Source organism: Panthera onca, chromosome X (assembly GCF_046562875.1).
Source record: "Panthera onca isolate mPanOnc1 chromosome X, mPanOnc1 haplotype 2, whole genome shotgun sequence".
NCBI lineage: Eukaryota > Metazoa > Chordata > Mammalia > Carnivora > Felidae > Panthera > Panthera onca.
The window spans coordinates 123,202,780-123,228,336 of NC_138357.1; the positions used below are offsets into that span (position 1 = coordinate 123,202,780).

At 50.1% G+C, this 25,557-nt stretch overlaps 1 protein-coding gene across 8 annotated transcripts in view; it reads right to left on the reverse strand.

Annotated features, from left to right (window-relative positions):
* TBL1X (transducin beta like 1 X-linked) overlaps positions 1-25,557 on the reverse strand; it is a 229,248-nt gene that overhangs the window by 169,767 nt on the left and 33,924 nt on the right. For 5 of the 8 annotated variants that reach the window (XM_081792570.1, XM_081792574.1, XM_081792567.1 and 2 more), the window contains exon 2: positions 2,043-2,120. The exons of 2 other annotated variants lie outside the window; for them this stretch is intronic. The gene's annotated coding sequence lies outside the window, so the exon portion shown is untranslated. The remainder of the gene's footprint in view (positions 1-2,042; positions 2,121-25,557) is intronic. One more of the 8 variants, XM_081792569.1, reaches the window with a different exon arrangement.

Consider the following 25,557-nt stretch of genomic DNA (forward strand, 5'->3'; position numbering starts at 1 on the left):
GCCACGGGGAGGAGGTGAGTGCTATAAGGAGGAGAGCACAGCAGAGAGGCTTCGACCTCAGGAAGGAGCCACGGCCTCCTGGATTTCTCTCTGGCTCGCCTAGGTGTGGCCAGCACAAAGAACACATTCCGTCACGGCCCGAGGGCCTCAGGAAGCCCGGCTCCCACGGTGATCGCAGATGGTGCCCGCGGACGGTGCCGACCAGGGTCCAGCACGCCTGACTCCCGGGACTCAGTTACCCCCCAGGGTACTATTTCTGGTAGCTTGCAGGCCAGGCCTGATTCTTTGTCTGGGTCACACAGCTAGTGCGCGAGGCCCTCGAGACCCCGCCCCCTCCCAGGCACGTAGGAGGCGCTCAGCAAGTATCTGCCGGGACAGTGGACGGTGACGATGATGATGGGCTCCCAGGATCTCTGCCCACAGCGTGGAAAATCCCAAGACTTCTCGTCGGATACCCTTCCTGGGCCGAGTTCCTGACCTGTAAATACCAGCTGCGGTCCGTGTACAAACCCTGTGGACATTCTGTTCCGCTGGCAGCCAGGGATGTCTTCTAAGACCCTAGCCAGAGCCAGACCCTGTCCCCTGGCACCCCCCTCGGCCCACTGCGTTGGCCCAGTTGTGTCCTCTCAGCCCGTAGTCTGCAAGGATTACTGGAATTAACAGGGCCATGCCCTTCCCACGATCTGGAGAAACAAGGGGAGGGACAGGAGATTCACCAGCCTGGTCTTCCCCGCTTGCCTGAACACATGCCGCATGCCAGGATGACATGATGTGACACGGCCCTGTGGCCACCACACAAAGGACAGCTTGGGGGGCGGGGTATCTAAACAACACAGAAGCTCTGTGACAAACCGCTTTGGGCATATTACAAGAGACGGACGAAGCAGAGCCATGAGGGTGGGAGACGGAGGCTTCCGGGGAAGGTGATACCTGAGCCGAGTTTTAAAGGATAAGCAGAAGTTAGTTACAAGGAGAAAAGGGAGTGGGGACCATCACGTGTCTAAAGACGCTAACTGGGGCGCCTGGGTGGCTCCATCAGCTGAGCGTCCGACTTCAGCTCAGATCGTGATCTCACAGTTCCTAGGTTCGAGCCCCACGTCAGAGCAGAGCCTGCTTCGGATTCTCTGTCTCCCTCTCTACCCCTCCCCAACTCGCGCCTGCGCTCTCAAAAACAAACGTAAAAACAAAATAGTAAAGAAATTAACCTTGGGTAGCCCAGGTGGCTCAGTCAGTTAAGCAGCTGACTTCGGCTCAGGTAATGATCTCGGCTTGTGGGTTTGAGCCCCGCGTCGGGCTCTGTGCTGACAGCTCAGAGCCTGGAGCCTGCCTCCGATTCTGTGTCTCCCTCTCTGCCCCTCCCTGGCTTGCGTGCTGCCTGCCCCCCCCCCTCTCAAAAATAAATTAAAAAATAAAAATAAAATAAAAAAAGAAACTAACCTTTACCAAGCGCTCATGCGCCAAAATCTCCACCTATGTCACCTCACTGAATTCATACGCCAGCCTCATAAGGTAAATGCTGTCCAACACCCCCTTCTGATTTGGAAACCAAGGTTAAGCTGATAAGTGCCACGGCTACGCCATGGAGGGGTCTCCTTCCTCCCTGACCCCAGTCACTCTCAGACCAACGCCATCCCCGTTATACCCACGACCTTCACGGATCCGCCATATTGCCGTGAAGGTCACAAGGAGGTCCCCGTGCATGGGAGCAAACACACACGTGTCCAGACGTTCCTCTTCATCCCCAAACACAACCTACCCTTGTCCTCGCTGCAGCCACTGAAAGACATACCACGGGAGAGAACTCAAGATGGTCATTTGACTCTCAGACTCTCTCATCCCCGTGAGCCTCACCTGCCAGTCCTCGAGCCTCCTGGTCTCTGAGCTCCGGGTTCCCCTGCAGCTTCTGCACAAACAGACATCCATCCCCTCCACCGTCCCGGCCCTCCCCCCAGGCCAAGGGGAGGCGCCGTGGCCCTGCTTCTCCGCAGCAGGTGCACACACAGCTTGCACCCCACCAGGCAACTCTCCCCCGCCATCTTTACCTGCTACGGGCCAATCACACAGGCCTCAGCTCCACTGGCGGATCACAAAGACACTCTGGGCTCCGGACACGCCACACCCTTCAAACAACAACAAATGCAAAATCAAATGCCATCCCGGAAACTGATACGTAAGACGGAACTGGAGCCTCCCATCAACCCTTTGCCACAAGAAGAGAAGGCTCAAGCAGGCTGAAATGATCCCAACTGGGAGAGCAGCGTGAATGCCATGCTGACCTCTGAGGGAGCGAGACACAGGAAACCAGACAGATTCAATCTAGTGTCCAGGCTCCATAAATCATTACGTTTCAACTATCAACGGAACCTCCAGACATCAAACACAGCACAAATATCCCAAGCTGTTAACACCTGACAAACTCCTGGAGTCAGCGTCCTGTCCCCTCCATGCCAAGGACCCTGAACTCAGATGCACTCTGACCCCCTCATGGCCTACCCGCGGTCACAGAGAAGCCCTTTCCTTCCAAAGCCTTCAAGGCCGAAAAGTGCCACCAGGCCACCCGCTTCTCCTACGACAGGCCTCACAAACCCCCACGTGCCTTTGCAGATTCCCATCAACTAGAAGTAAGTACACACCCAGGTTCACATGGCCTATTCAGAGTGGCCAAAAGGTGGAAACCGTCCAAGCGTCTATCGATGGAGGAACGGACAAACGGCATACATCCGCATGGAATGTCACTTATCCCTAACAAGGAAAGAAATTCTGACACGTGCTCCAACACAGAATGACCCTCGAGGACCTTACGCCAAGTGAGATAAGCACGTCACAGAAAGACAAACACCGGATGATCCCACTCATTTGAGGTACCCACAGGAGTCAGATTCAGAGACAGACAGCACAGGTTGTAGGGCTGGGGGAGGGGAGGACGCAGACCACTTTCAGTTGGGGAAGACGAGAAAGTCCTGGAGACGGATGGTGCTAATGGTCGCACAACAGTGGGAATGTACTTAAAGTCACTGAACTCTACATTTGAAAATGGTTCAGACGGTAAATATTAGGTTATATATATTTTACCACAATAAAAAAAGTAAAATTTAAAATTCAGTTGTTCCATCCCACAAGCCCACCCATTTCAAGTGTTTACTGGCCACACCTGAATGGCCACCATATTGGACAGCAAAGAATGTTTCTATCCCTGCAGAAAGTTCTACTGGGCGGCATTGGTCTGGTAGCTGTTCGCTGAGTTCCCCTTGGTGAACGAACTGGGCCAGAGGTACAACTGGAAGGTGCCTTCCCTATCTTTAACTGGACTATTCTGCTATCTGGCCCTCATTCATCCAGCAAGTATTACCAAACGTCACTCCTCTTTGTGCTAGCCACTTGCTTCAACCGCTCCCGAATAAAAATTAGCAAGACATTCTTAGTAGCTGAACGCACCACAGGATGGTGGAGGAGTCCACACTTTAAAAGGTAAATCACAGCAGGGACACCTGGGAAGCTCAGTCAGTTAAGCCTCCTACTTCAGCTCAGGTCATGATCTCACGGTCTGTGAGTCGGAGCCCCACGTCGGGCTCTGCGCTGACAGCTCAGAGCCCGGAGCCTGCTTTGGATTCTGTGTCTCCCCCTCTCTCGGCCCCTCCCCTGCTCGCACTCTGTCTCTCTGTCTCAAATTAAATTAAACGTTAAGGGGCGCCTGGGTGGCTTGGTTGGTTAAGCGTCCGACTTCGGCTCAGGTCATGATCTCACGGTCCGTGAGTTCGAGCCCCGCGTCGGGCTCTGTGCTGACCGCTCAGAGCCTGGAGCCTGTTTCAGATTCTGTGTCTCCCTCTCTCTCTGCCTGTCCCCTGTTCATGCTCTGTCTCTGTCTCAAAAATAAATAAACGTTAAAAAAAAATTAAAAAAAAAATAAATAAATAAATTAAACGTTAAAAAATGTTAAAATAAATAAATAAAAGATAAATCACTACATAACGTAACACATGGCATTTTTACCCCACAGAAACCAAATGCTAATGGTCTTTGCATTTTGTTCTTCACAGCACCCATTCTAGAATGCTCTACCCTGCTCAAGGGTTGACCCCCCAAGCCTGGTGCAGATCCCTTGTAAAGAGTCTCCACTTTCCTCTTCCCCACCCACTAGCTAATTTTCTACACCCATTTTCCTTCCCAATTCTTTTCTCCTCAAAGAAACAATCAGCCTTTTTACCTTCCCAGATGTTAATCGACATTCTGTCCTGATCCCACCCTCTCTCCAGCCTGTTCCAGACCCTACTTCACCTGCCCCCTCTTCATGTCTGGTCTCTCCTTACCCAGGATTCCAAAAGGGTCCTCATTCTGCCAACAGGCTCAACTTCCTCTTACTGTGGGGAGAAAACGGGTTCTGTAATGTTGTCTTCTCCTTTCCAATCCACTGGGGCTTAGGAAACTACTTCAAGTGAAGGGCCACATAACGAATATTGTAGGCTTTGCAAATCACACCAGTCTGTGTCCCGTGTTGCCCTTTATCTATCTTTCACAACTCTTTAAAAATGTAAAAACCACTCTTAGCTCGCAGAGGGTGGGGTGTCACACAAAAACACCACGGGCTTGATCTCACAGTGTGCCAGCCCCGATCTACGTGTTACTCTCAGACCATTCTTTCTTCCGTACAATTTCTGATGTGGTCTGCCCCATCCAAAAACAAAAACAAAACAGGCTTAGTGGTCTCCCCTCTTCTCACTGAACAGGTTCCATCCTCCAAGGGCGGGCCTCCAAGACCTCAACTCACCCACGCACATCCCAACTGTCCGTTCGCCTTCAAACATTTCCGCCCACCACCCGAAACAGCCTACTGTGTGCTGTCTGTGCCGCCGCGTTCGTGCCTACGCATCACGTGGGAAAGCTCTTGGCCCGCACACGACGGCTCCAAGCATGCAGGCCACCTCCCTCGTTGACCACCGCCTTCCCAAAACTCTTCGTCTCTAGTTAAAGCGACCTTTCTGTGCTCCAAGCTTCCCTCACACACCGCGGGATCTCCCGGCGACTAGTTATTCCTGATACGCCATAGATTCACAAGCAAAATTGAAGACGTACTCTCACCTTGATCACCACTAGCCACCACCTCATCAGGTTTGCACAAACCCACGGCTGACTGGGGAATCTGAGAAGCGGTGTCATGTATCGCGTCAACTGGGACTGTCTCTCAGGAAGCACCATGCCTGACAGGTCATTGTCAAACTCATTGTTTTTGTTTTCTTGTATCATCACCGCTGTGGCCCGAATGCTTGTGTCCCCCCTAAATTCACACGTTGAAACCTAATGCCGAGTGCAATGGTATTCGGGAATGCTCGTGGGAGGTGATTAGTTAATGAGGGTACAAGCCTCATGACGGGATCAGCCTTTACAAAAGAGACCCCAGAGAGCTCCCTCACCCCTTCCACCACCTGAGGACACAACAAGAGGGTGGCGGTCTGTGAACCAGGAAGCAGGCTCTCCGGAGACCCCGAATCGGCCTACGCTGGACTGCCAGCCTTCAGAAATGTTCGAAATTGACTTCTGTTGTTCGTAAGCCCCCCGGTTTCTGGTACTTTGTCACAGCAGTCCAAGCAGACGAAGCAACCACCCTCGAAGAGAATCAAAACTCTGAGGTGTCTGGATGATCGCCGTCATAAGCAGCATCAGTTAACAAAAGATCAGGGATTAATGACCCTCCACGCAGCAGAAGCATTTTACGATGCAATACGGATCACGGTCAGGTCAAGTCCCCCTTCCACGCACTCCGCAAGTAGTTATAAAGCACCTACTATGTGCCAACACAGTGCTAGGGAGCGAAAGGCAGGAAGACGCGAATCTACTTGTAACACCAAATTCTTCAGTATGCCCGAACAAGGACGCCAAGACATTTCTGTGGCTAACGTACGTAGATTACTCAAGATACCAGATGTCTCAAGGGTAAGGACCAAGATTCCTTCAGCTCCCCGCCACCGCCCCCCCCCCCCATGTTTGTGCCCTGCTCAAAGTAAGAACTGGATAAATATTAGCTACTTGGAATCAAGTTCTAAATGATTACATGAAAGGTCTCCGGTAACTCTGGAAGGAATTAGTGGACTGACCTTTCAGTAATTGCTTCAAGACCGAAAAAGAAAGAACAGTAACTCAGAGTCTCAAAACCATTCTAGGAGTCCAAATACGAGCCAGTGTTTAGTGAACAGACTTTGAACTTCACTTTCCATTCATGGGAGATAAATGGCTCTGGTCCCACCACCAGAAGAGAAATTAAAGTCACCGCTTCAGTCCAATAGCCGTAACGTGCCATCTTTGTCACCGAGATTCAATTAAGAGTCTTTGACCTCCACGTCATTTCGCTCTCTTATTCCGTTCCCTTTCTGGTGAGGCTGACTGCACCACAGTGGTGGGGAGGAGTGCCACTTGGAAGATGGGCCCTCGCCTTATTAGGCTTAGCTGTGCTTGGGTCTTAGCGCTAAGCTACGGAGGCTGCTGGGTCAACATTTATACTCGCATTCCGTGGACATTATTTTGTAATTACTACCTGTGTACAGCAAATGGAACTTATTTGACTTTACAGGCCACTCCCAATACGGCACTGACACCACATGATTAAACTGCTCCGTTCTGACGCCCGGCCAAACAACAGCCATCCCATAAACTTACAATTTGATAGCTTTAGGTAATGGCCACATAATCACGGCTGGAACACGTGCTTATAAGGTACCTTAAAAACAGAACCAGGGGCTGCCCGGGGGGTTCAGCCAGTTAAGCACCCGACTCTGGTTTTAGCTCAGGTCACGATCTCACGGTTCATGGGTTTGAGCCATGGCACTGGCAGTGCAGGGCCTGCTTGGGATTCTCTCTCTCACCTCTCTCTGCCCCTCCCCCGCTTGCACCGTCTCTCTCCTCTCTCAAAATAAATAAATAAACTTAAAAAACAAATGGTACGTGCTCGAGTATCACAGGGTAGAAGAATGCCTCACCTTGTGCCCTCACGTCACCAGTTATCAAACACAACGCACAACCGTCTTAGTGACAGGACACCCGAACTAAGAGTGCCCATGATGGCGAATTCAGGCTGATCAATTTCAAGCCATTCTAAGGTAAGGAGCCAATGACTCAGAAGTGCTCAGGCCGGGGGTGGGGGGGGGCAAAGCCTGGTGGCTCAGTCAGTTGAGCATCTGACTCTTGGGTTCAGGTCATGATCTCAGGACTTTGTGAGTTCGAGTCCCTCATCGGGCTCTGTGCTGGCAGGGCAGAGCCTGCTTGGGATTCTCTCTCTCCCTCCCCCTCTCTCTCCCCCCCCCCGCCCCTCCCCCACTCATACTGTTTGTCTCTCTGAAGATAAATAAACTTTAAGAAAAAAAAGTGTTCAGGGAACACGACACATGATCTTAAACATTCACACTTCCTTCTGTACTTTCCCTAATGTCTGTCACCAGTACTCTCTTGCTGGTATATTCAATGTGGCTCCAAGCACATCGCTACAATCATCCTATGCCCAAGACCCCGCTCTCTACGTGTTCTTTCATGGTGACACTACACAGAGGCACTCCTGGATATTGAATTTTACAGACAAGTCTATTTACAGCCAAACAAACAGAATATAAAGCTTATAAAGAATATAAAGTTCTTCGATACAAAGTGCTGAACACTAAACATGAGAGACAGACACACATCTAAACACGTAATACACAAAATCCTCTACTATTAATTTTGACAAGAAATCAGAGCCAAGTCCCCTTACGAGGGCATAATTAAAGAGTGCACAGTTATTTTCACAAAACCAGAAATCTCTCCCTGTAAGAACTCCTCATCGTATCTTTCTGGGTCCGTGTGGCTCCCGTGCGAGAGATCTGCTGGCTTAAACACCCAAGAGTGTACTGCCACCAGGGGTGCGGGCCAGCCCTCAGTGGGCTCGCGTGCTTTCCAGTTACGATCTGGATGCAAACGTGTATGTTTCTGAGCACTTTCCCAAGAGCGCAGCGGTGGACACCCTCCACCCCGTTTCCTTCGTTCTAGGAACAGAACAGAGCCACATCTGTGTGGGCTGACCTTGCTTCCTCACAGGGGACCGGAAGGTTCCTCCACCTCCTGAATAGTAACAAACACAGCATGGCTCACACGCACACAGCACACAGAGCCAAGCCCTTTCGCGAGTGGTGGCCCCGATCCGCCAGAGACCACGAGGCTTCTGGAACTTCTGCGGCAGGAGAACGGGGACGGATTCACGTGGGATGCCTTCCCGAGGTAGGTCCGCAGAAATACCAAGCCGCGAAAACACAGAAACTCCTGCGTCCCGCCTCTTAAAAAGGGTGTCATAAAAATAGGTTAACAATGACTGAGGGCTAGCCAAGCACCAGGCCCTCTTATAAGCGGTCTAAGGGAAGTGGCTTTAAAATGTCCCAGCAAGTCCTACTGAGGATGTACCAGTGACCCCGGGCGGCGATGGCAGCAGGAGTCAAACGGGGACACGGAATCCAGTTATCCCAACTATTTAAGCAACAAAAGGAAGTACTCAACGCTGTGTTGTTTAAACAAATAATAATAAGACATTAAAAAGCACTGAGTCATACGCTTCAAATGAATAAACTGTATGGTATGTGACTTACATCTCAATAAAGCGGTTTCTTTAAAAAGCCAAGAATAGCCAAGAATGAGTGAGTGCGTCTCACTGTATGTAAATCATCCAACAGCGTAACCTGGATCAAAACAAATATTATCTTGGGGGCGTCTGGGTGGCTCAGTCGGTTAAGCATCCGACTTTGGCTTGGGTCATGATCTCACAGTTCATGGGTTCAAGCCCCGCATCGGGCTCTGTGCTGCCCCTTCCCTGCTCATGCTCTGTCTCTCTCTCAAAAAATAAAACATTAAAAAACATTTTTTAAAAATATTATTTTGTACAGAGACAGCAGGTAAAGAGAACGAGATGACAGTATGTGGCCATTAAGTAAAAACTGTATGTTGATACTTGAAAAAATAAAAAATGATTTTTTTTGAGTCAATAATTTTAAATTACAGGAGCATCAGCAAATGAAATCTGTACTCACGTCTCACGCTCATGACAATGACTTAACTGATTTTGGCTCTGCTGTGAAAAAGTCACTCTAAACGCAGGCAGACAGAATAAAACGGGTCACCCGCCGTTTCTGCCTCAGCGTCTCTCAGGCTTGTCTTTAGTGCAATGAGATCACCAAACGGAAAACGCAATTTGATAAAACGCCGATTTGGGCCCTCAGGTCTCTGCACATTGCCTTGTAGTTCACTGCCATCACCCACAGCAGCCCGCTGGCCCCATCAACAGAGTCCCTCCACGTCCCCAGCACGGAGCACACGGGCACTAAAGCGGCACCCACGTGAAGTGAAGTCATCCGCAGCCGGGGACAGTCTGCGGGATGCTTCTCCTGTCAAAGCAGCTCGAGTAGGACAAACGAGAAGCAGAGCCAGTGTCCTGGTATGAATTTCTGGTACCCTGATTATTCTAGCCTGCTAATTTAGCATCCCTGACCCTCAGGTTTCCAAAACACTACGTAAATACCACACGGCCACTTGTCTTTACTTTGGGTCTTCTGTGCTCAAGACCTTCAAAACTGTCCTGACCTTGGGGCACCTAGGTGGCTCAGTCGGTTGACGTCCAACTTTGGCTCAGGTCACGATCTCGTGGCTCATGGGTTCAAGCCCCCCGTCAGGCTCTGTGCTGACAACTCCAGAGCCTGGAGCCTGCTTTGGATTCTGTGTCTCCCTCTCTCTCTGCCCCTCCCGCATTTGTGCTCTTTCAAAAATAAATAAATGTTAAAAAAAATTAAACTCTTTCTTTAAAAAAAATTAAATTTAAAAAAGAATTAAATAAATAAAAATTGTCCTGACCTTAAGTTCCCCCTCAACTAAGCAGCTGAGACATCCACGGAGGATTCCAGAGCAATCTGAGGAGTCTCTTTGCGGTTAGAACTTGAAAACTGCATTTTCTCAACATCTGAAAAAGGGAAGCGTATCTTTTCATTGAAGATTTTCACTCAGAAGGAATCTAAAAGTTCCAAAAGTTGCCTTCCTAATGTATCTTCCTGACATAAAAATACTTCTCTGAACTGTAACATTTCTGTTTACGGATTTTTTTTTTTTTTTTAACGTTTAATTCTGAAAGAGAGAGAAAGCGTGAGCAGGGGAGGGGCAGAGAGAGAGGCAGACACAGAAACCAGAGCAGGCTCCAGGCTCTGAGCCGTCAGCACAGAGCCCGACACGGGGCGCGAACCCACAAATCCTGAGATCATGACGTGAGCCGAAGTCAGATGCTTAACAGACTGAGCCACCCAGTGTCCCAAACATTATCATTTTTAAAACTGGGAGGAACCCAGGTGCCAGGCAACACTCCACGCCAATTAAACCTGCCTCTGTGGAGGTGGGAATTAAGCACCAGAAAATCTATAAAACTCCTAAGAAATCCCGGCAGGCAGCCTGGTTGAGAAGTGAGACCCAGGGAGCAGTATCTTCTCTGAGGCGGCAGAGATCAGGTTCTGTGGAAACCGCCAGTGGGAGACGGACAGGTGGGCTTGCTGGAGAAATGAACAGACACAGAACAGAAAGGTCCAGTTCAGGAACCCCACCCGGACCCAAAGGCTTCTACTTCTACCTTGGACCTCCTGACACGCCCTGGTGAACGTTAGTAACAGACGCTGTGGCCCTGGCAGTTCTGGCAGGGGACAGGAGGGGAGGAAACAGAGCAACCCCTTGGGTGCACTGAGCCCCTAAGACGCCTCAGGGGAGATGTCTGGGGACAGCAGGTGACATGGCCCCACGCCCAGCAGGAAGACAAAGACTCTGGCACAAGGACACGTCACATCCACACTCAGGGCAGGGTGCCAGCCAGGACACGGGAACCCACAGAGCTGACGTCCGAAAGTTGGGGAGACCGGGCAAAAGGGACACCTGGCCACGTCATCGGGCTCTTGACCCGCCCCCGCCCCCCCCCCCCCACCGTGGCTCTCCTGAATCCAGCTGCCCATCACACTGGGCCAAGTTCTTCCATCCACATCCACACACCCGTGCCTGCTCCAGGCCCCAAGAAAATGCTTTCACAGGGAGTGTTTAGATCCTCACATGGGAAACTCCAATCTTTGAGAGGAGAGGGTTTTTTTGGTTTTTTTTTTTACTGTTTATTCATTTTTGAGAGAGAATGTGTGTGTGAATGCATGAGTGGGGGAGGGGGACAGAGAGACAGAGGATCTGAAGCAGGTTCCACACTGACAGCAGTGAGCCCGACGCAGGGCTTGAACTCAGGAACCATGAGATCATGACCTGAGCTGAAGTCGGATGCTCTACTGAGGGAGCCACCCAGAGGCCCCGAGAGGAGAACTACCTCTAACCGAACACACCTAGAAACGCAGTGAAAGAGTGGGGACTAAAGCAAAAGGTAAAAACGGGTCATTCAAAAATATATGTACTTTGCAGGAAAAAAAAAATCTGGAAATGTCTTCCTCTTAGTACATTTTGAGATTTGATGGGTTCAAGTCAATCCAGATAAATGACGATGAGATGGAAAGACAAGTATTATTCTTTTTTTTTTTTTTAATGTTTATTTATATTTGAGAGAGAGAGCATGAGCAGGGAAGGGGAAGAGAGCGAGGGAGACACAGAATCCGAAGCAGGCTCCAGGCTGTGAGCTGTCAGCACAGAGCCCGACGCGGGGCTGGAACCCATAAACCACGAGATCATGACCTGAGTCGAAGCTAGACGCCTAACTGACTGAGCCACCCAGGCACCCTCAACAAGTATAATTCTTTAAAGCTGACAGGCCAAAGGGGTTTTCTCACCTTATTTTGAAAGAGAAATGTAAATACTTTTGAAGGAGTAAGAAAAAGAAAAAAAAAGAAACAGTACTTTTTTAAAAGAGCCTTGTTTTATAGCTTTAAAGCCGTGGATAATTTAAGAACATAAAAATGTGTGATGTGGTCTGTTCATTAAAGTGTAGGATTTAGTATAAATTAAATTTTAAACTATAATTTACCCAGACAATCATTTCAAATGTAATAACTGAATTTGCTCTAATTGCTCTTAAATTGCGCTGGCAAAAATTTAAGGAAACTCTTAATTTTTGCCAATATACTAGAAGTAGGCAAACTTGAACACAGAAGAAAAACCACAAAAGCAAGTTTTCTGGGCTTTGGTGTCCTCCACGATGTCAGGAAGACCCAGAAGCTACTTACTTTAACAAAAGAAAAGGAGAAAGAGGACAGAAGAACGCTGCACTCCATTAAAATAATGTCTGGCTTATAAACACACGTTCACTTTGAAAAAGGCCCACTACACACAGGATCCTTCTCGGGTGCAGCATTTGTTTGTTTACTTACTTGGTGGAGAGAGAGAAAGAGAAGGGCGACCACACAAGTGAGGGGGCAGGCAGAGAGGGAGAGAAAGAAAATCTTAAGCAGGCTCCAGGCTCAGTATGGAGCCTGACACGGGGCTCAAACCCACGAACCGTGAGATCATGACCTGAGCCAAAGTCAAGAGTAGGATGCTTAACTGACTGAGCCACCCAGGTACCCCTCGCCTGAGGTTTTTAAAATTGCCTTTTTAATCCCAAAATGAGGAATCCATGGGGAGCCTGGGTGGCTCAGTCGGTTAAGCATCCGACTCTTGACTTCGGCTCAGGTCGTGATCTCACGGTTCATGGGTTTGAGCCCCGCGTCGGGCTCTGTGCTGAGCTCAGAGCCTGGAGCCCGCTTCGGATTCTGTGTCGCCCTCTCTCTCTGCCCCTCCCCTACTCACGTTCTGTTTTCTCTCTCAAAAATAAACATTTAAAAAATTTTAATTAAAAAAAATGAGGAATTCATACATGCTTTGCCCACATTCACGAGGTTTTCTGTTCCGTCCTGGGTTGCTGTCATTCCTCAACATGTCGTGTTGAGACATGTATCCGTTCTTCCGGCTTTTGAGGAGGGAAAGAACCTGGAATGCAGATTCTCTACAACTTCTGACACCCTGAGTCCCAAATCCCCCTGCTTACTACTTCCCAATTCCATCGGAGAGAAGGGGCGCCCCTCTGCAGGTGGCCTGCGGCCGCCATCTAAACCACAAGGCTCTGGCTGTGTCACCACGCAGCCCTGCACGCTGGACCCCTGCATGCTCTGCTCTGCCATCATCAGACACAGCGTCTGGGACCTTCCTTCAGTGAACCTGAGACTCAGCATTGCAGGCAAACGACTGACTTTTGGATCTAAGAAGACTGCGGCTTCCACCGAGAGCAGAGGCAGCAAATGAGCCAGATAATAAACACCTTCGACTCTGTGGGGCCGTACAATCCACTACTGCCCGGCTCGGCCCTAAGGGACCAAAGCATACAGGTCCATACAGACAACAGTGGGTGTGGCTGCGTCCCAGGAACACTTGACTTTCAAAACGGACCACAGGAGCACTTTACCCAGACACAGAGCACTATCAAATCTTGCTTCAGGCACTTCCCCTGTGATTTAATTTTAGCAAGCCACACATGAGCTTTTCAATAGTTTTCCAAAAGAAATAAACAAAGAGATGAAAACAATCAGGAAACTTTTGACTCCGTGTTTCCATGCCAATTTCCCAAGGAATGGTCGGCAACATATTTTATCAGGGGAATGAATGGATGCTGTAATGTGCCTGCCAAGACACCCTTTCTGGGCATCCTCCCCCCACCCCCCCGCCCCAGCCGCCCCAGAACTGTGCCCCCTGAAGCCACGCCCCAATGGGGGAGGGGGTTAGAAAGGGCCCCTTGATGGGCACCTTGGTGGCTCAGTGCTGACAGCTCAGAGCCTAGATTCTGTGTCTCCCTCTCTCTCTGCCCCTCCCCGACTTGTGCCCCGTGTCTCTCTCAAAAATAAATAAAAACATTTAAAAAAATTTAAAGAACGGCCCCCTTGGGACACCTGGGTGACTCAGTCTGTTAAGCGTCCAACTCTTGATCTCGGCTCAGGAAATCATGTCCGATCTTAATCCGTCAATTAGGAACATTCCTGGCAAACTATCCTGAACTAAGATGACTTAAATAATCAAAGAAAACTTACTTTACATACATATCCATGGCTCCTCTGGCCACACAATGTCCACACACCATTCGGTCCAAAAAGACCACAATCTGGCCCTTTACACAAAAGTCTGCTGGCCCAGGTGATGGGGCACGTGACTCCTGATCTCAGGGTCATGAGTTCAAGCCCTACATGGGCATGGAGTCTACTTAAAAATAAGTTTGCCAGACCTGACAAAAATGAACCAAAATATCCAAAAATGTTTAAAATTTTTTAGCAGTTTATTTATTTTGAGAAAGAGACAGCATGAGAAGAGGAGGGGCAGAGAGAGAGGGAGAGACAGAATCCCAAGCAGGCTCCACACTGTCAGTGCAGAGCCTGATGCGGGACTCCAACTCAAAACTGTGAGATCACGACGTGAGCCAACATCAAGAGTCACAACTGACTGAGCCACCCGGGCACCTCCAAAATTTTTTTTCAATGCACATTTAGGGTCAGTGACTAAATACAGGCTAAAGTGTCTGTGGTCCTTCTTCCTAAATAATCCCTCTCTTGGGGGGGGGGGGGGCCTGGGTGGCTCAGTCAGTTAGGCGCCGACTTTGGCTCAGGTCTTGGTCTCAGTTTGTGAGTCTGAGCCCCGCATCGAGCTCTGTGCTGACAGCTCGGAGCCTGCAGCCTGCTTTGGATTCTCTGTCTCCCTCTCTCTCTGCTACCCCTCACTTGTGCACGCACCCGCTCTCTGTCTCTCTCTCAAAAATAAAAATGTAAAAAAAATTTTTTTTAATTTAAATAATCCTTCTCTCACATTAAAAATAAATGACAGCATCTGAGGAAATGGACCACTTCTCCAGAGGTGGAGTTGAACTGGGTATGCTTCAAACACCTGACATCTGGCAAACCTCCAACTCCACTGAATCATGGACAAAGGCTGGGGTGGGGGTGCGTGGACCCCACCTCTTTCTCAGTTAGGGCTCGCCGCCCAGGATGGCTTGCCCAGTCCTGGCCCACGATGCCACCCCCAACCTCCAGGTCTCACCTTCTCTGGTTCCATCCGGTGGGAGGGCCCTTCTCAAGGTCAGAGCAAGGCCACTCCCCCATCACCAGAGAACTGCCCTTTCGGGCACCTACCCCCCCTCATGTGTCAACCGCACAAGGACAGGAAGCAACTCCAGTTTGCCCAGATGTTACTACCACCGTACCACGCCGGGCACTGCACAGACGAAGCCACCAACAGGTATTCGCGGAGTCGATGAATGAAACGACCCATGGATTAAGAGAACACAGAATTCCACAGAAATGAAACCATCTCCTCCCAGAGCATGAGTAAAAACAAATCCCTCACCTTCAGACAAGGTCAGGGAATCCAACGCCTGTCGAGAAAACACAGAGTGCTCTGAGAAATACACAGGACACACGCCAACTATTAAGAGCCCAATTCTATACGGTCCACACACTGTGGGTCAGAGGTCGGCCAAATCCAGCCCACGGCCTGTCCCACGAAGCCCACAGGCTAAGGATGGTTTCTTGCTTTGTTTTAAATGGTGGGGGGGGGGGGGGGGAATCAAAAGGGCTAATCTTTCAGGAGACAGGAAATTTATAGGAAATTCAAAGCCCAGTGGCCTCAGTGGCCTTAAGTGGGCTTTTCCTGGGACCCTGCCACACTCATTCGGTGACAAAACGTCTAGAGCTGTTTAGCACAAGGCATGGTTCCACAGAGGACCTGTGACAGTGTCCTGCCATCTGAAGCTAACACGTCTACGCTCTGGCCCTCCACAGAGAAAGGCTGCCCACCCTGTGTAGACAAGCGAGCCCAGGACTCAGAACCTAGAAATTCCATCGCAGCCTGTGCCATGCCTCTAGTGACACCAGCAGGTCCCTAAGTTCCCGCCTCAACGAAAGGAAAAGACCAGACCCCGAGGGTCACCCGCATCTCCCCCAACTTAATACTCAGGGTCCTTCTGAAGCCTGTCTGCCTCGGCTCGGGCAGGATGGAGACCCAGAAGAGGAAACACGGAGACTGCATCTCTAACAGACACATGATCTATCCCGCTAGTGCTGTTTGCTTATTTTGAACCCCGGTCCCCCTCCCGCCCCCAAAATGAGTAGATGAAATTCACTAAAACTCAGGAGCCGGACTCCTGGCAGGGGAGTCACTGGGTTTGACAAAGAGACAGTGTTCTCGTTCTCTCTCTCTCTCTCATACACATACACACACACACACACACACACACACACACACACACACTCCTTCATTCTGAACTGAGTGGCTCCAGCTGCACTCATTAGTCCTGTCCTTATACAGGAAATGGGACTAGAAGGGAAAACAAGGCAGGAATGTTCCCGGGTGCGCGCACATCACTAAATGCTTAAGCTTTCAATCCTCCCAGGCAGAAGGAGGAAAAATAAATCTAAGACGTCGCACACTTCATACCATATGAGGGCTTCTTTCTACCCAAAACCTCTCTGGGAAAAATTATTTTCTCCCTGCAAAAACAAATCGTGAAAAACAGAGAGCAATGCGCACATCAAAAGATTTGATTTACATAACAATTTAAATGCCCGCCAAGCTGGTATTGTCTTCTGTGTCGCATATGCTTTAAAAACCAAACATACATTTTTGTTACAGACAAAATGGGTTATTTTCTCCTGCTCACAACCAGCTCTTAAACAGGACAGAACCAAAGGCAAAACAACACTCAGGAGGGTCTACAATTTTTCCATTAAGATCCAGATAATTTCTTTTTACAAAGCAAAAGTCTATCACGGAAACCTCAACCGGCACCTTATTAAACAACGACACACTATTTGCAGACTCTAGGGAAGGTCTAGTAACAGGAATGTGCCGTCGGTCGTGAGGGTTCCCTACAGTGCCTGCTGTTACAACACATCGTTACATTTCTAGTTATTGAGAAATTTGTTCACACTTTCTAGTTATTGAGAAATTTGTTCACGTGCCTAAGAATGCAGGATACATATAACACACATACACACACACACACTCACCTCAGCAATGAGGTATAATGTTTTTAGATATTCAAAGCACGTAAATTCAGTCTCTGACCTCCAGTCTAATATAGACCTAGAAAGAGTATAAAAATAACTACACTTTAAGGCAGGAACATAAATCTGTTCGAATGACACAGAGTGTTCCGGGTTTCAATGGAAGGAGAGAAGGAGGGAAGGGAGGGATCTTAAAATTCACAGGCATCAGAAGATCCAGGGCGCCTGGGGGGTGCTCAGTCGGTTAAGCCTCTGACTGACTCTTGATTTCGGCTCAGGTCATGATCTCACGGTGGTGGGATCGGGTCCTGCATCGGGCTCTACATGGAGCCTGCTTAGGGGTTCTCCCTCTCTCCTCTCTGCCCCTGCCCCTCTCTTCTTTCTCTCTCAAAATAAATAAACTTAGAAAGAAACCCAATAAATGTCCAAGTTTTGTTTGCAGTAAATGCCCTCCTCTCCATGCCCCTGGTCCTAGAAACTACACCTCTAGAATATTCCAGGAGGCTCCAACAGTCAACTCACTTCCCTTATGGACTCCCTCTGAGTCACTGACCACAGAGCAGCCAAATCCCATCACAATGTACAGATCGGGTCATTCCTCTCCACGGATGCCGCCCGATACTCAGGACAAGCGTTGACTTCTTAACACAGACGACAGAGTCCACAGAGTCATGGCAAAGTCTCCCGGCCGATCTCTTTCTCTTTCCCTCTCCCTCTCCTCATCTGCTCTGGACCTTTGCAAATGCTCGTTCCTTGGCCAGGCAGCCCCTCCTCTTCACCCCTCAGGTTCCATCTTAAATGCCCCCTCCCACGACTAAGCAAGATGCCCCGACCACACGCTCTTACAGCCGATGATCTCCCCAGGGTGCTCATCAGGGTTGCCACCCAAAAACCTTTGTGTGCACGTGCTGGCTTCTTTCCCACTCTGGCCGGGGTATGTGCACCATGGCCACACAATCCACTGCCACAGCCCGGGTACCCAGGGCAGCACCGATCACACAGGACCGACCACACGTTTGTTGAATGAATGAGTAAATGAGCGGGGGAGGACGAAGAAGCCTCCAGCTAAGCGAGCATTTTCCATGGGTGGGATTTTAGTTGAAGGCGCACGCACAGAGGCAGAAGGTTCCATGTCTATCCAGAGAAAGTCGGTCTCCCCACTTGGCTGGAATGCAAGCCAGTTCAGGGGCCTCAGGGAACTTGCATGGCAGGAACAGGGGGGCAACCACTTTGTTTCCACTAGCCTTTACCGAATTCCTCCGTCAGAAACGCAGGTAACAAACCTTTGTGGAATTAGCAGACCCCTGAGGTTTTCAGCAACAGAAACCGGAGACCTTTCTCCTATCGTGTTACAGAGGTCTCAGACACTTGCAAATACTGCTGACACCGAATACCACTTGGAAATGCTGGTAGCAGTTAAAGTCATTGCTACGTGGTGTTATTTAAAATATGTGAAAAGAACTGGGGCACCTGGGTGGCTCCATCGCTGAGCGTCTGACTTTGGCTCAGGTCATGATCTCATAGTGAGTTCGAGCCCTGCGTTGGGATCTGTGCTGAGTGTGGAGCCTGCTTGGAATTCTCAATCTCTCTCTCTCTCTCTCTCTCTCTCTCTCTCTCTCTCCCCCTCCCTCCCTCTCTCTCTCATCCCTCCCCACCCCTGCTTTCTCTCTCAAAGTAAATAAAACTTAAAAAAAAAAACCTTTAAAATGTTTAAGACCATAATGAAGAACAGAAAGCAGGTCTTGATTGAAGAGACGTTTATACACCCAGGCTCACACAGCAGCACGACTCACAGTCGTGAAAGGTGTGAGCAACTCAAGAGTCTCCCGACGGATGAATGGACCACCAAAATGTGGTCTGTACACACGTGGACCTGTTATGGCACGGGCGAGCCTGGAGAACATTGCACTCGGTGAAGTAACCCAATCACCAAAAAACAAATACTGTGTGATTCGGAGGCACAGAGAGGAGAGACAGAACGCAGAACAGTGGGTGCCAGGGGCTGGGGGCGAGGAGGACGAGGACTTTAACGGGGACGGTTTCAGCTGGAGACGATGCAAAGTCGTGGAGACGGACGGAAGGGATGCCAGCACGACAACGTGAACACACTTTCGCTGCTGAACTCGACACTTGAGAAAGGTCGGGATGGTAAACGTTAAAAAAACGTTTACTTATTTTGAGCAAGAGTAAGCACGCAGGAGAAGGGGAGAGAGAATCCCACGCAGGCTCCGCACTGTCAGCACAGAGCCCGCCACGGGGCTCAAACCCACAAACCGTGGAATCATGACCTGAGCTGAAATCAAGAGCTGGATGCTTAAGTGACTGAGCCCCCCAGGCACTCCAAGATGGTAAAATGTTTTTAAGTGTTTATTTTCTGAGAAAGAGAGTGTGTGAGCGAGCAGGGGAGGAGCAGAGAGGGCGACACAGAATCCCATGAAGACTGTGCACTGTCAGCATAGAGCCCAGTGTAGGGCTCAAACTCACAAACGGTGAGATCATGACCTGAGCCAAAATCAAGACTCGGATGCTTAACCGACTGAGCTACCCAGGCACCCCAAAATGATAAATTTTATATTATTTTTTACCACAACAAGAAAAGGAAAAGGAAAAAAAACACATATTCCTACTATTCAATAAATTTTATTATTTCTTTAAAGTTTATTTATTTGACAGAGAGCAAGGGAGCAAGCAGGGGAGGCGCAGAGAGAGAGGGAGAAAGAAGGAATCCCAAGCAGGCTCCGTAAGTCAGCACAGAGCCTGATGCAGGGTTCAATCTCATGAACCGTGAGATTATGATCCGAGCCGAAATCAAGAGTCAGACGCTCAACCCACCGAGCCACCCAGGCGGCCCAAATTCTGTTTTTAATATTGTAATGACAATAATTTTAATCGCGTCCTTTGCAAGCCTGTTTTTATTTTTTAAATGTTTATTTTTGAGAGAAAGAACACGAGTTGGGGAGGGGCAGAGAGAGAAGAGGGAGACACAGAATCCGAAGCAGACTCCAGGCTCTGAGCTGTCAGCACAGAGCCCTACACGGGGCTCAAACTCACAAACCCTGAGGGAATGACCTGAGCCAAAGTCGGACACTCAACTAAGTGAGCTACCCAGGCACCCGACTATTTTTCTTTTTTTTTTTGGAATGCATTTGAAAATTCTATTCTGACAAGCCTCCTAGGCTTTGATGGACAGCTAAAGCAGGTCCAAACATAAAAACGAAGGTTCAGGACCGTTGTCTACAAGAAGTGGGCAAATAAGGAAGCCAGACTGTTGAGAGCCTTGGGCACAAGGAGTCCAAACTCAGCATCACCTCGTGGGGACTCTGAAGTACTTGGCCCCATACAGGGTGCACAGCCCTGGTGCTCTGGAGGGTCCGTCAGCAGGAGGATGAAGGGAGAGGGGAGTGGGGAAGGCAGGGGGGTGGCAGGTAGGGGCAGAAGGGCTGGAAGAGCCGGGGTGTCCACGATCTGAAGTTCACGGGCAACGAGGAAGGCATGCTTCTTCCAAGTGGGGGCAGACCACATCGCACGGCATCAGGGTGTGTGTGGCGCGAGAGCATCAGACGGCGTGAAGGCAGAGCGTGTGCGACTTTTCTTCGAAGACAGGTGACGAGCAGGAGGAAAATCGGAAATAGGGCAATCAGCGAACAGATCTAACAAACGGTTCTGTTGATTTTTTTTTCTGGCATGGTTTGCTTGTGTTTCCGGTGCGAAAAGCAAGTAAACAGTCTGTAGAACTCAGGTGAGAGGTGGTCTTTCCTCACAGAACCTACGGTTTTTAATAAATCCCGAACCACATGAGTTCCTGCTACGCTCACAAAATTAAGCCCACATTTTCAACATGTTCAGAAAACGTTGCTCACAGATGGAAACTCTGAGATGATCTTTTCCTTTCTCAAGGCTAAACGTCAATAGAGATGACCAAGGGCTTGATAAGAGTCGCTATTCGAAGACGCAGCTGGGGAGGGAAGAGAATTCAGTGGAGGTGTTTCTGCCTGGAGTTCTCCTGCCCCCTCTCCTAAACCCGAGGCGGTCAACCTCATCTCCGCACACCCGTCCGTTAGAGACGACCTTGGACCATGACTCACGACTGACGGTGAAGGTGCAGACCAGCCCCTCTGGCTCAGCACGAGGACAAAATCACAGCCCCACACTTCCTGTACCTGACGTGATTAACAGTAAGAAACAGAAGCAGTGAAACCTAGGGAACCCAGCTTTGGTTCACGGGGGCCACGACCCCCTGGAGCTTTTCTCCTCACACCAGTTCTCTGCCCTCACCTGGCCGTGGTCATGTTCAGCCTCGCCACAGCCACGCGTCCAGAGGCTCTGCTGACAGACTATCCTTCTCAGACACCGCATAAGCCCTCATCTTACCTTGTCATCAGAAGCCCAAACAACTCATAGGCACGTGTAGCTAGTATCTCCCATGTGAGACTATCCGCTTAGTGTGGAGACCATCCACTAGGTACAGAGACTATCCATTAGCGCAGAGACTAACCACGAGGTATGGACACTATCCACTAGTGCAGAAACTACCACTAGGTATGAAGACGATCCACTAGGCGTGGAAACTATCCACTAGTGTGGAGATGATCCACTAGGTACGGAAACTATCCAGTGGTATGGAAACTACCATTATGGAGACTACCCACTAGTGCGGAAACGATCCACAAGTATGGAGATGATTCACGAGGTATGGAGACAATCCAGTAGGTATGGAGACGATCCATGAGTATTGAGACGATCCACACTAGTGCAGACACGGAACATCTGCATCGTGGAAGAACGTTCTACTAGACAGCTGCTGGGGGTTAGCCCATCTCCACGTAGTCCTGCTTTGCCTTGGTATATGCCCCAGTCCACTGGTTTTTAGGAAACAAACAGCATAATTCAAATAACCTCTTACACAGAAAGCCTCATCTGAAGCGGATTAAATGGGGGTGACTCAGATTCTAAACAATGGTGGTGATCAGGGAGGGTAAGAACCAGGAGGAAAAGAAGTGGCCGCTGGCTACCAAGTCCCCAGGCACACACCCTTTGTTCCCCAGTACAGTCTGAAAGCCTAGTTGGTCTCGGGCATCAGAAGATCCCACCCCGCCTGGCTTCCTTTGAGTCAGGACGCCCCTGCTCTCCCAGAAAACCTTAACCTTCATATGTTAGGTTATCTCCCGGTACAGCTTTTCAGAGGTATCGTCCTCTCTGCTTCTAAATATTTTACATGTTCACTGCCTTCTCATCTGTCCCCAAAAAGAAATGCCCCTAATACCCCTAGTCTCCCAAGACTAAAACCCTGCACAGTTTTCCTCCTGCAAGAAATACAGTCCATTGGAGCACCTGGGTGGCTCAGTCGGTTAAGCGTCCGACTTCGGCTCAGGTCGTGATGTCACAGTTCATGGGTTTGAGCCCCGCGTCGGGCTCTGTGCTGAAAGCTGAGCCTGGAGCCTGCTTCAGATTCTGTGTTTCCCCTTCTCCCTGCCCCCCCCCCCCGACTTGCGCTCTTGTCTCTCCGTGTCTCTCTCTCTCTCTCTCAAAACTAAATGAACGTTAAAAAAAGAAGAAATACAGTCCACCCCCCAATCCTGTATCTTATCTCTCGAACATCTCCCTGTCTGCTTCCACTCAAGCACCAAGTCTCCCTTTCCCTAAGCCCTCCTTCACCCACACTAGTTTCCCAGGCAAAGGCTACCCACTTCCGGCCTCACCTTCAGGGCTGCGGCTCTCCAAGGAGAGGTGTGCCCCCACTGCCCCGCGTGTACCCCGTCTCCCATCCGCTGCAGACCCACCGCTCCTACCCTGAAAAACACAAGTCGGACTCCCCAAAATCACCGCCAACCGTGCCCACCTCTGCACCTCTGAGGGCTCTTGGCTCCTCTGCGCTCTCCTCCTCTCCTCACTCTTGCAGACGTGCTCCTCGCGGGAAGGCGCCTCCTGGGCCTCACCTCCTGCCCCAGGCCACCTCATCGGCTCCCAACCCCTTTCAAACTCCTTTGCGCAGAGCGCACGGGCACTTGGGACACCTCTACTACCCATGAAATCGAATCCTGCCCTTGTCCTGTCCACCTCAACCGCAGACCCCCTGGGGGTCAAAGTGGTGTTCAACTTATTCTGGAACGGGAGGCCCCTCCGTAAATCGCTAACAAATCCAGTCCAGCGGTTCTTGGCATCCAAGAGTGATGCGTCTTGTTTGGGTTTCCGCACACATATCCCAGTTTGTAGTTGCATAAACCCCAGGCGTGGGGAGAGCGTATTCGGAGAAGCTTAAGAAATGGAAACCAGGGACAGATCAAATAGCCTGATGGTGAAGGACGATTCCAGTAATTGGCCTCATCCATCAACTGCAACTACCCGAAGGCTCATTGAAAAACACCAAGCTCCTTCCAGCCTCGGCTCCTACCAAGAAATATCCCAGGCCACAGAGATCAAAGGGCCACGTGCCCATCTCCTCATGGAGTTATTTTTAGGTCTCGTCAGAGCAGGACGGGAGAAAGCAGAGATTTTCCATTCTACAATGGTGCTGGCAGCACTGAAAGTAGGTTAGCATGAAAAATTATCTGCGCTGTCAGTGCGGCTTTTAGATTCGAGCTAATTTTTAATCCCTTCTCTCCCCAACCCCCCCAACCCGCTCCCCGGCCAGAAGAGGTAGCAGCCTCCAGCGTATTTTAATAATGCTTCGAGAAGTGAAGCAAGAAGTAGAACGCGAGGAAGCCACTTAGCGAGGACGCCACGGCTAACGGAATACTCTGCCTTGCTACCGTGTACATCACGACGGGACAAGTTTAAAGAAGAAAGCTTGAAGTTGAAGCAGCCTCCGAATTACAAATGGGACAGAGTCCAAATCTTCACTGGTTCCTCACTCAGAACTGTTTTTCTCCCCAAAACGCTATAAAAATATGGTCAACTTCCCAGCGAGTGTAGAATGGCCCCAGAAAGCCTGCAAACGTAACTGAACTGTAAATCGGCACGGAAGTCCTACAGGTAGGACACCATAACGGGGCAAGGGTCCACCGTGGCATCGTTATTCTCAAATACACATGACGACGGGTCCGTGTGTGGCACGCCAGGTACCACGGATGAGACGGACCGACTGACATCTCCCTCCCGAGTTCTCACCCTTGTCCGGGCCTTGAAGCAACCATCAAAACCAGCGGACGAAAAGGCAAGAAACGGGTGGTCACCCTTGCACTGTGAGGCCAGCATCGCAGACAAGGTGCCAGAATGCAGGTAAGCCCCTGAGAACTGAAGACTGTCTATGTCCGATTCCGACTCGACCACTTTCTACCTGTGGGCCCCACCTTACGACTCCACGGGGACCAGTCACGTCAGGAGCCTAGCACCCTCTTCTTGGGAGGGGGGGGGAAGGCGGGGAGGGGGGCGGTTAATCTTCAGGTGACGCGGTTCTCCAAAGCCGACAGCTCCCACAGGGGAGCTTAGCCATGCACTTCGCCCACCAACACTCCCAGCCTCTCGGTGACTGAGGGAAAGCGACAAAGGTCACTTCTAATGACCGAATCTCCCATCTTGTGCCACACAGGGACACCCCATACCCCCTCCTCTTATACATCAGCCCTGCTCTGTTCCAACAATGCCAGCACCAACTCTTTCCACTCCCGAGGCATAAATGGTAAGGTTTAACATGTTATCTCTTTCAGGGCTATAGACATTTTAACGGAGACAGACTTTCACATCCAACAAGTGACTCTCTAACTGTGCAATACCAGGCTCCAGCAAGCAAGGTGAAAGGGGAACAAAGTGCAAATGAGGAAGAGATGGGGAGGGGGGCGGAATGAAAGTACAGCAGGTACAGGGACAGGCCTCGAGGCAGGCAGGGATTGCAACCCTCGTTCTGTGAAGGGCCGGAGAGTAAATACTTCAGGCTTCCCTGGGCCAGGGGGTCTGTGTTGCAACACCGTCTATTGCTCAGAGGAGATATACGTGAATGGGTGTGGCTGTGTTCCAATAAAACTGTGTCGGACTGACATATAACTTTTATATCAAAATGTTATTCTTTTTTCGGCCATTTAAAAATCTAAAATCATTCTTAGCTCGCGGGCTGCACAAAAACAGGTAGCAGGCCAAATGCAGCCCCTGCCTTAGAGCAGGCCGGTCTCAGGCTTTGGCTCAGAGATGTTTCTGGAATCAGACGCCGTCATTTTCTCAGGGTTCCCACGCACACAGCCGCAGCCTCTAGCCACACACTCCTGGGGGTCCTGAGAATTGTCCCACTGGAAATTGGCAGGAATCGAGGGGAAACCCTCTAGGGCTCAGAAGCGCAGCGTTGCCTCGCAGGCAACAGGGACTTTAAAGTCGCAATGACCCAGCCTGCCACCAGCCCGCTCTGAGCTCCGCAGGTGGGAGTTGCACAGCAGGTACTGCACTGCCCTGGCCTCAGTTTCCCCACCTGTAAAGCGGGAAGTCTTTCCAATGATGTGGACTTGTAGAGGCTCAAAAGGAACTGTATAGGGTCCCCCGGTCACCGCCTGGTGGAAGGCAGACACACAAACACGAACTGGCTGTGCTAATTGTTTTGTTATTTTCAGAGAGAGACAGAAAAGAGAGGGAGAGAGAGTTCAGGTGAGCAGGA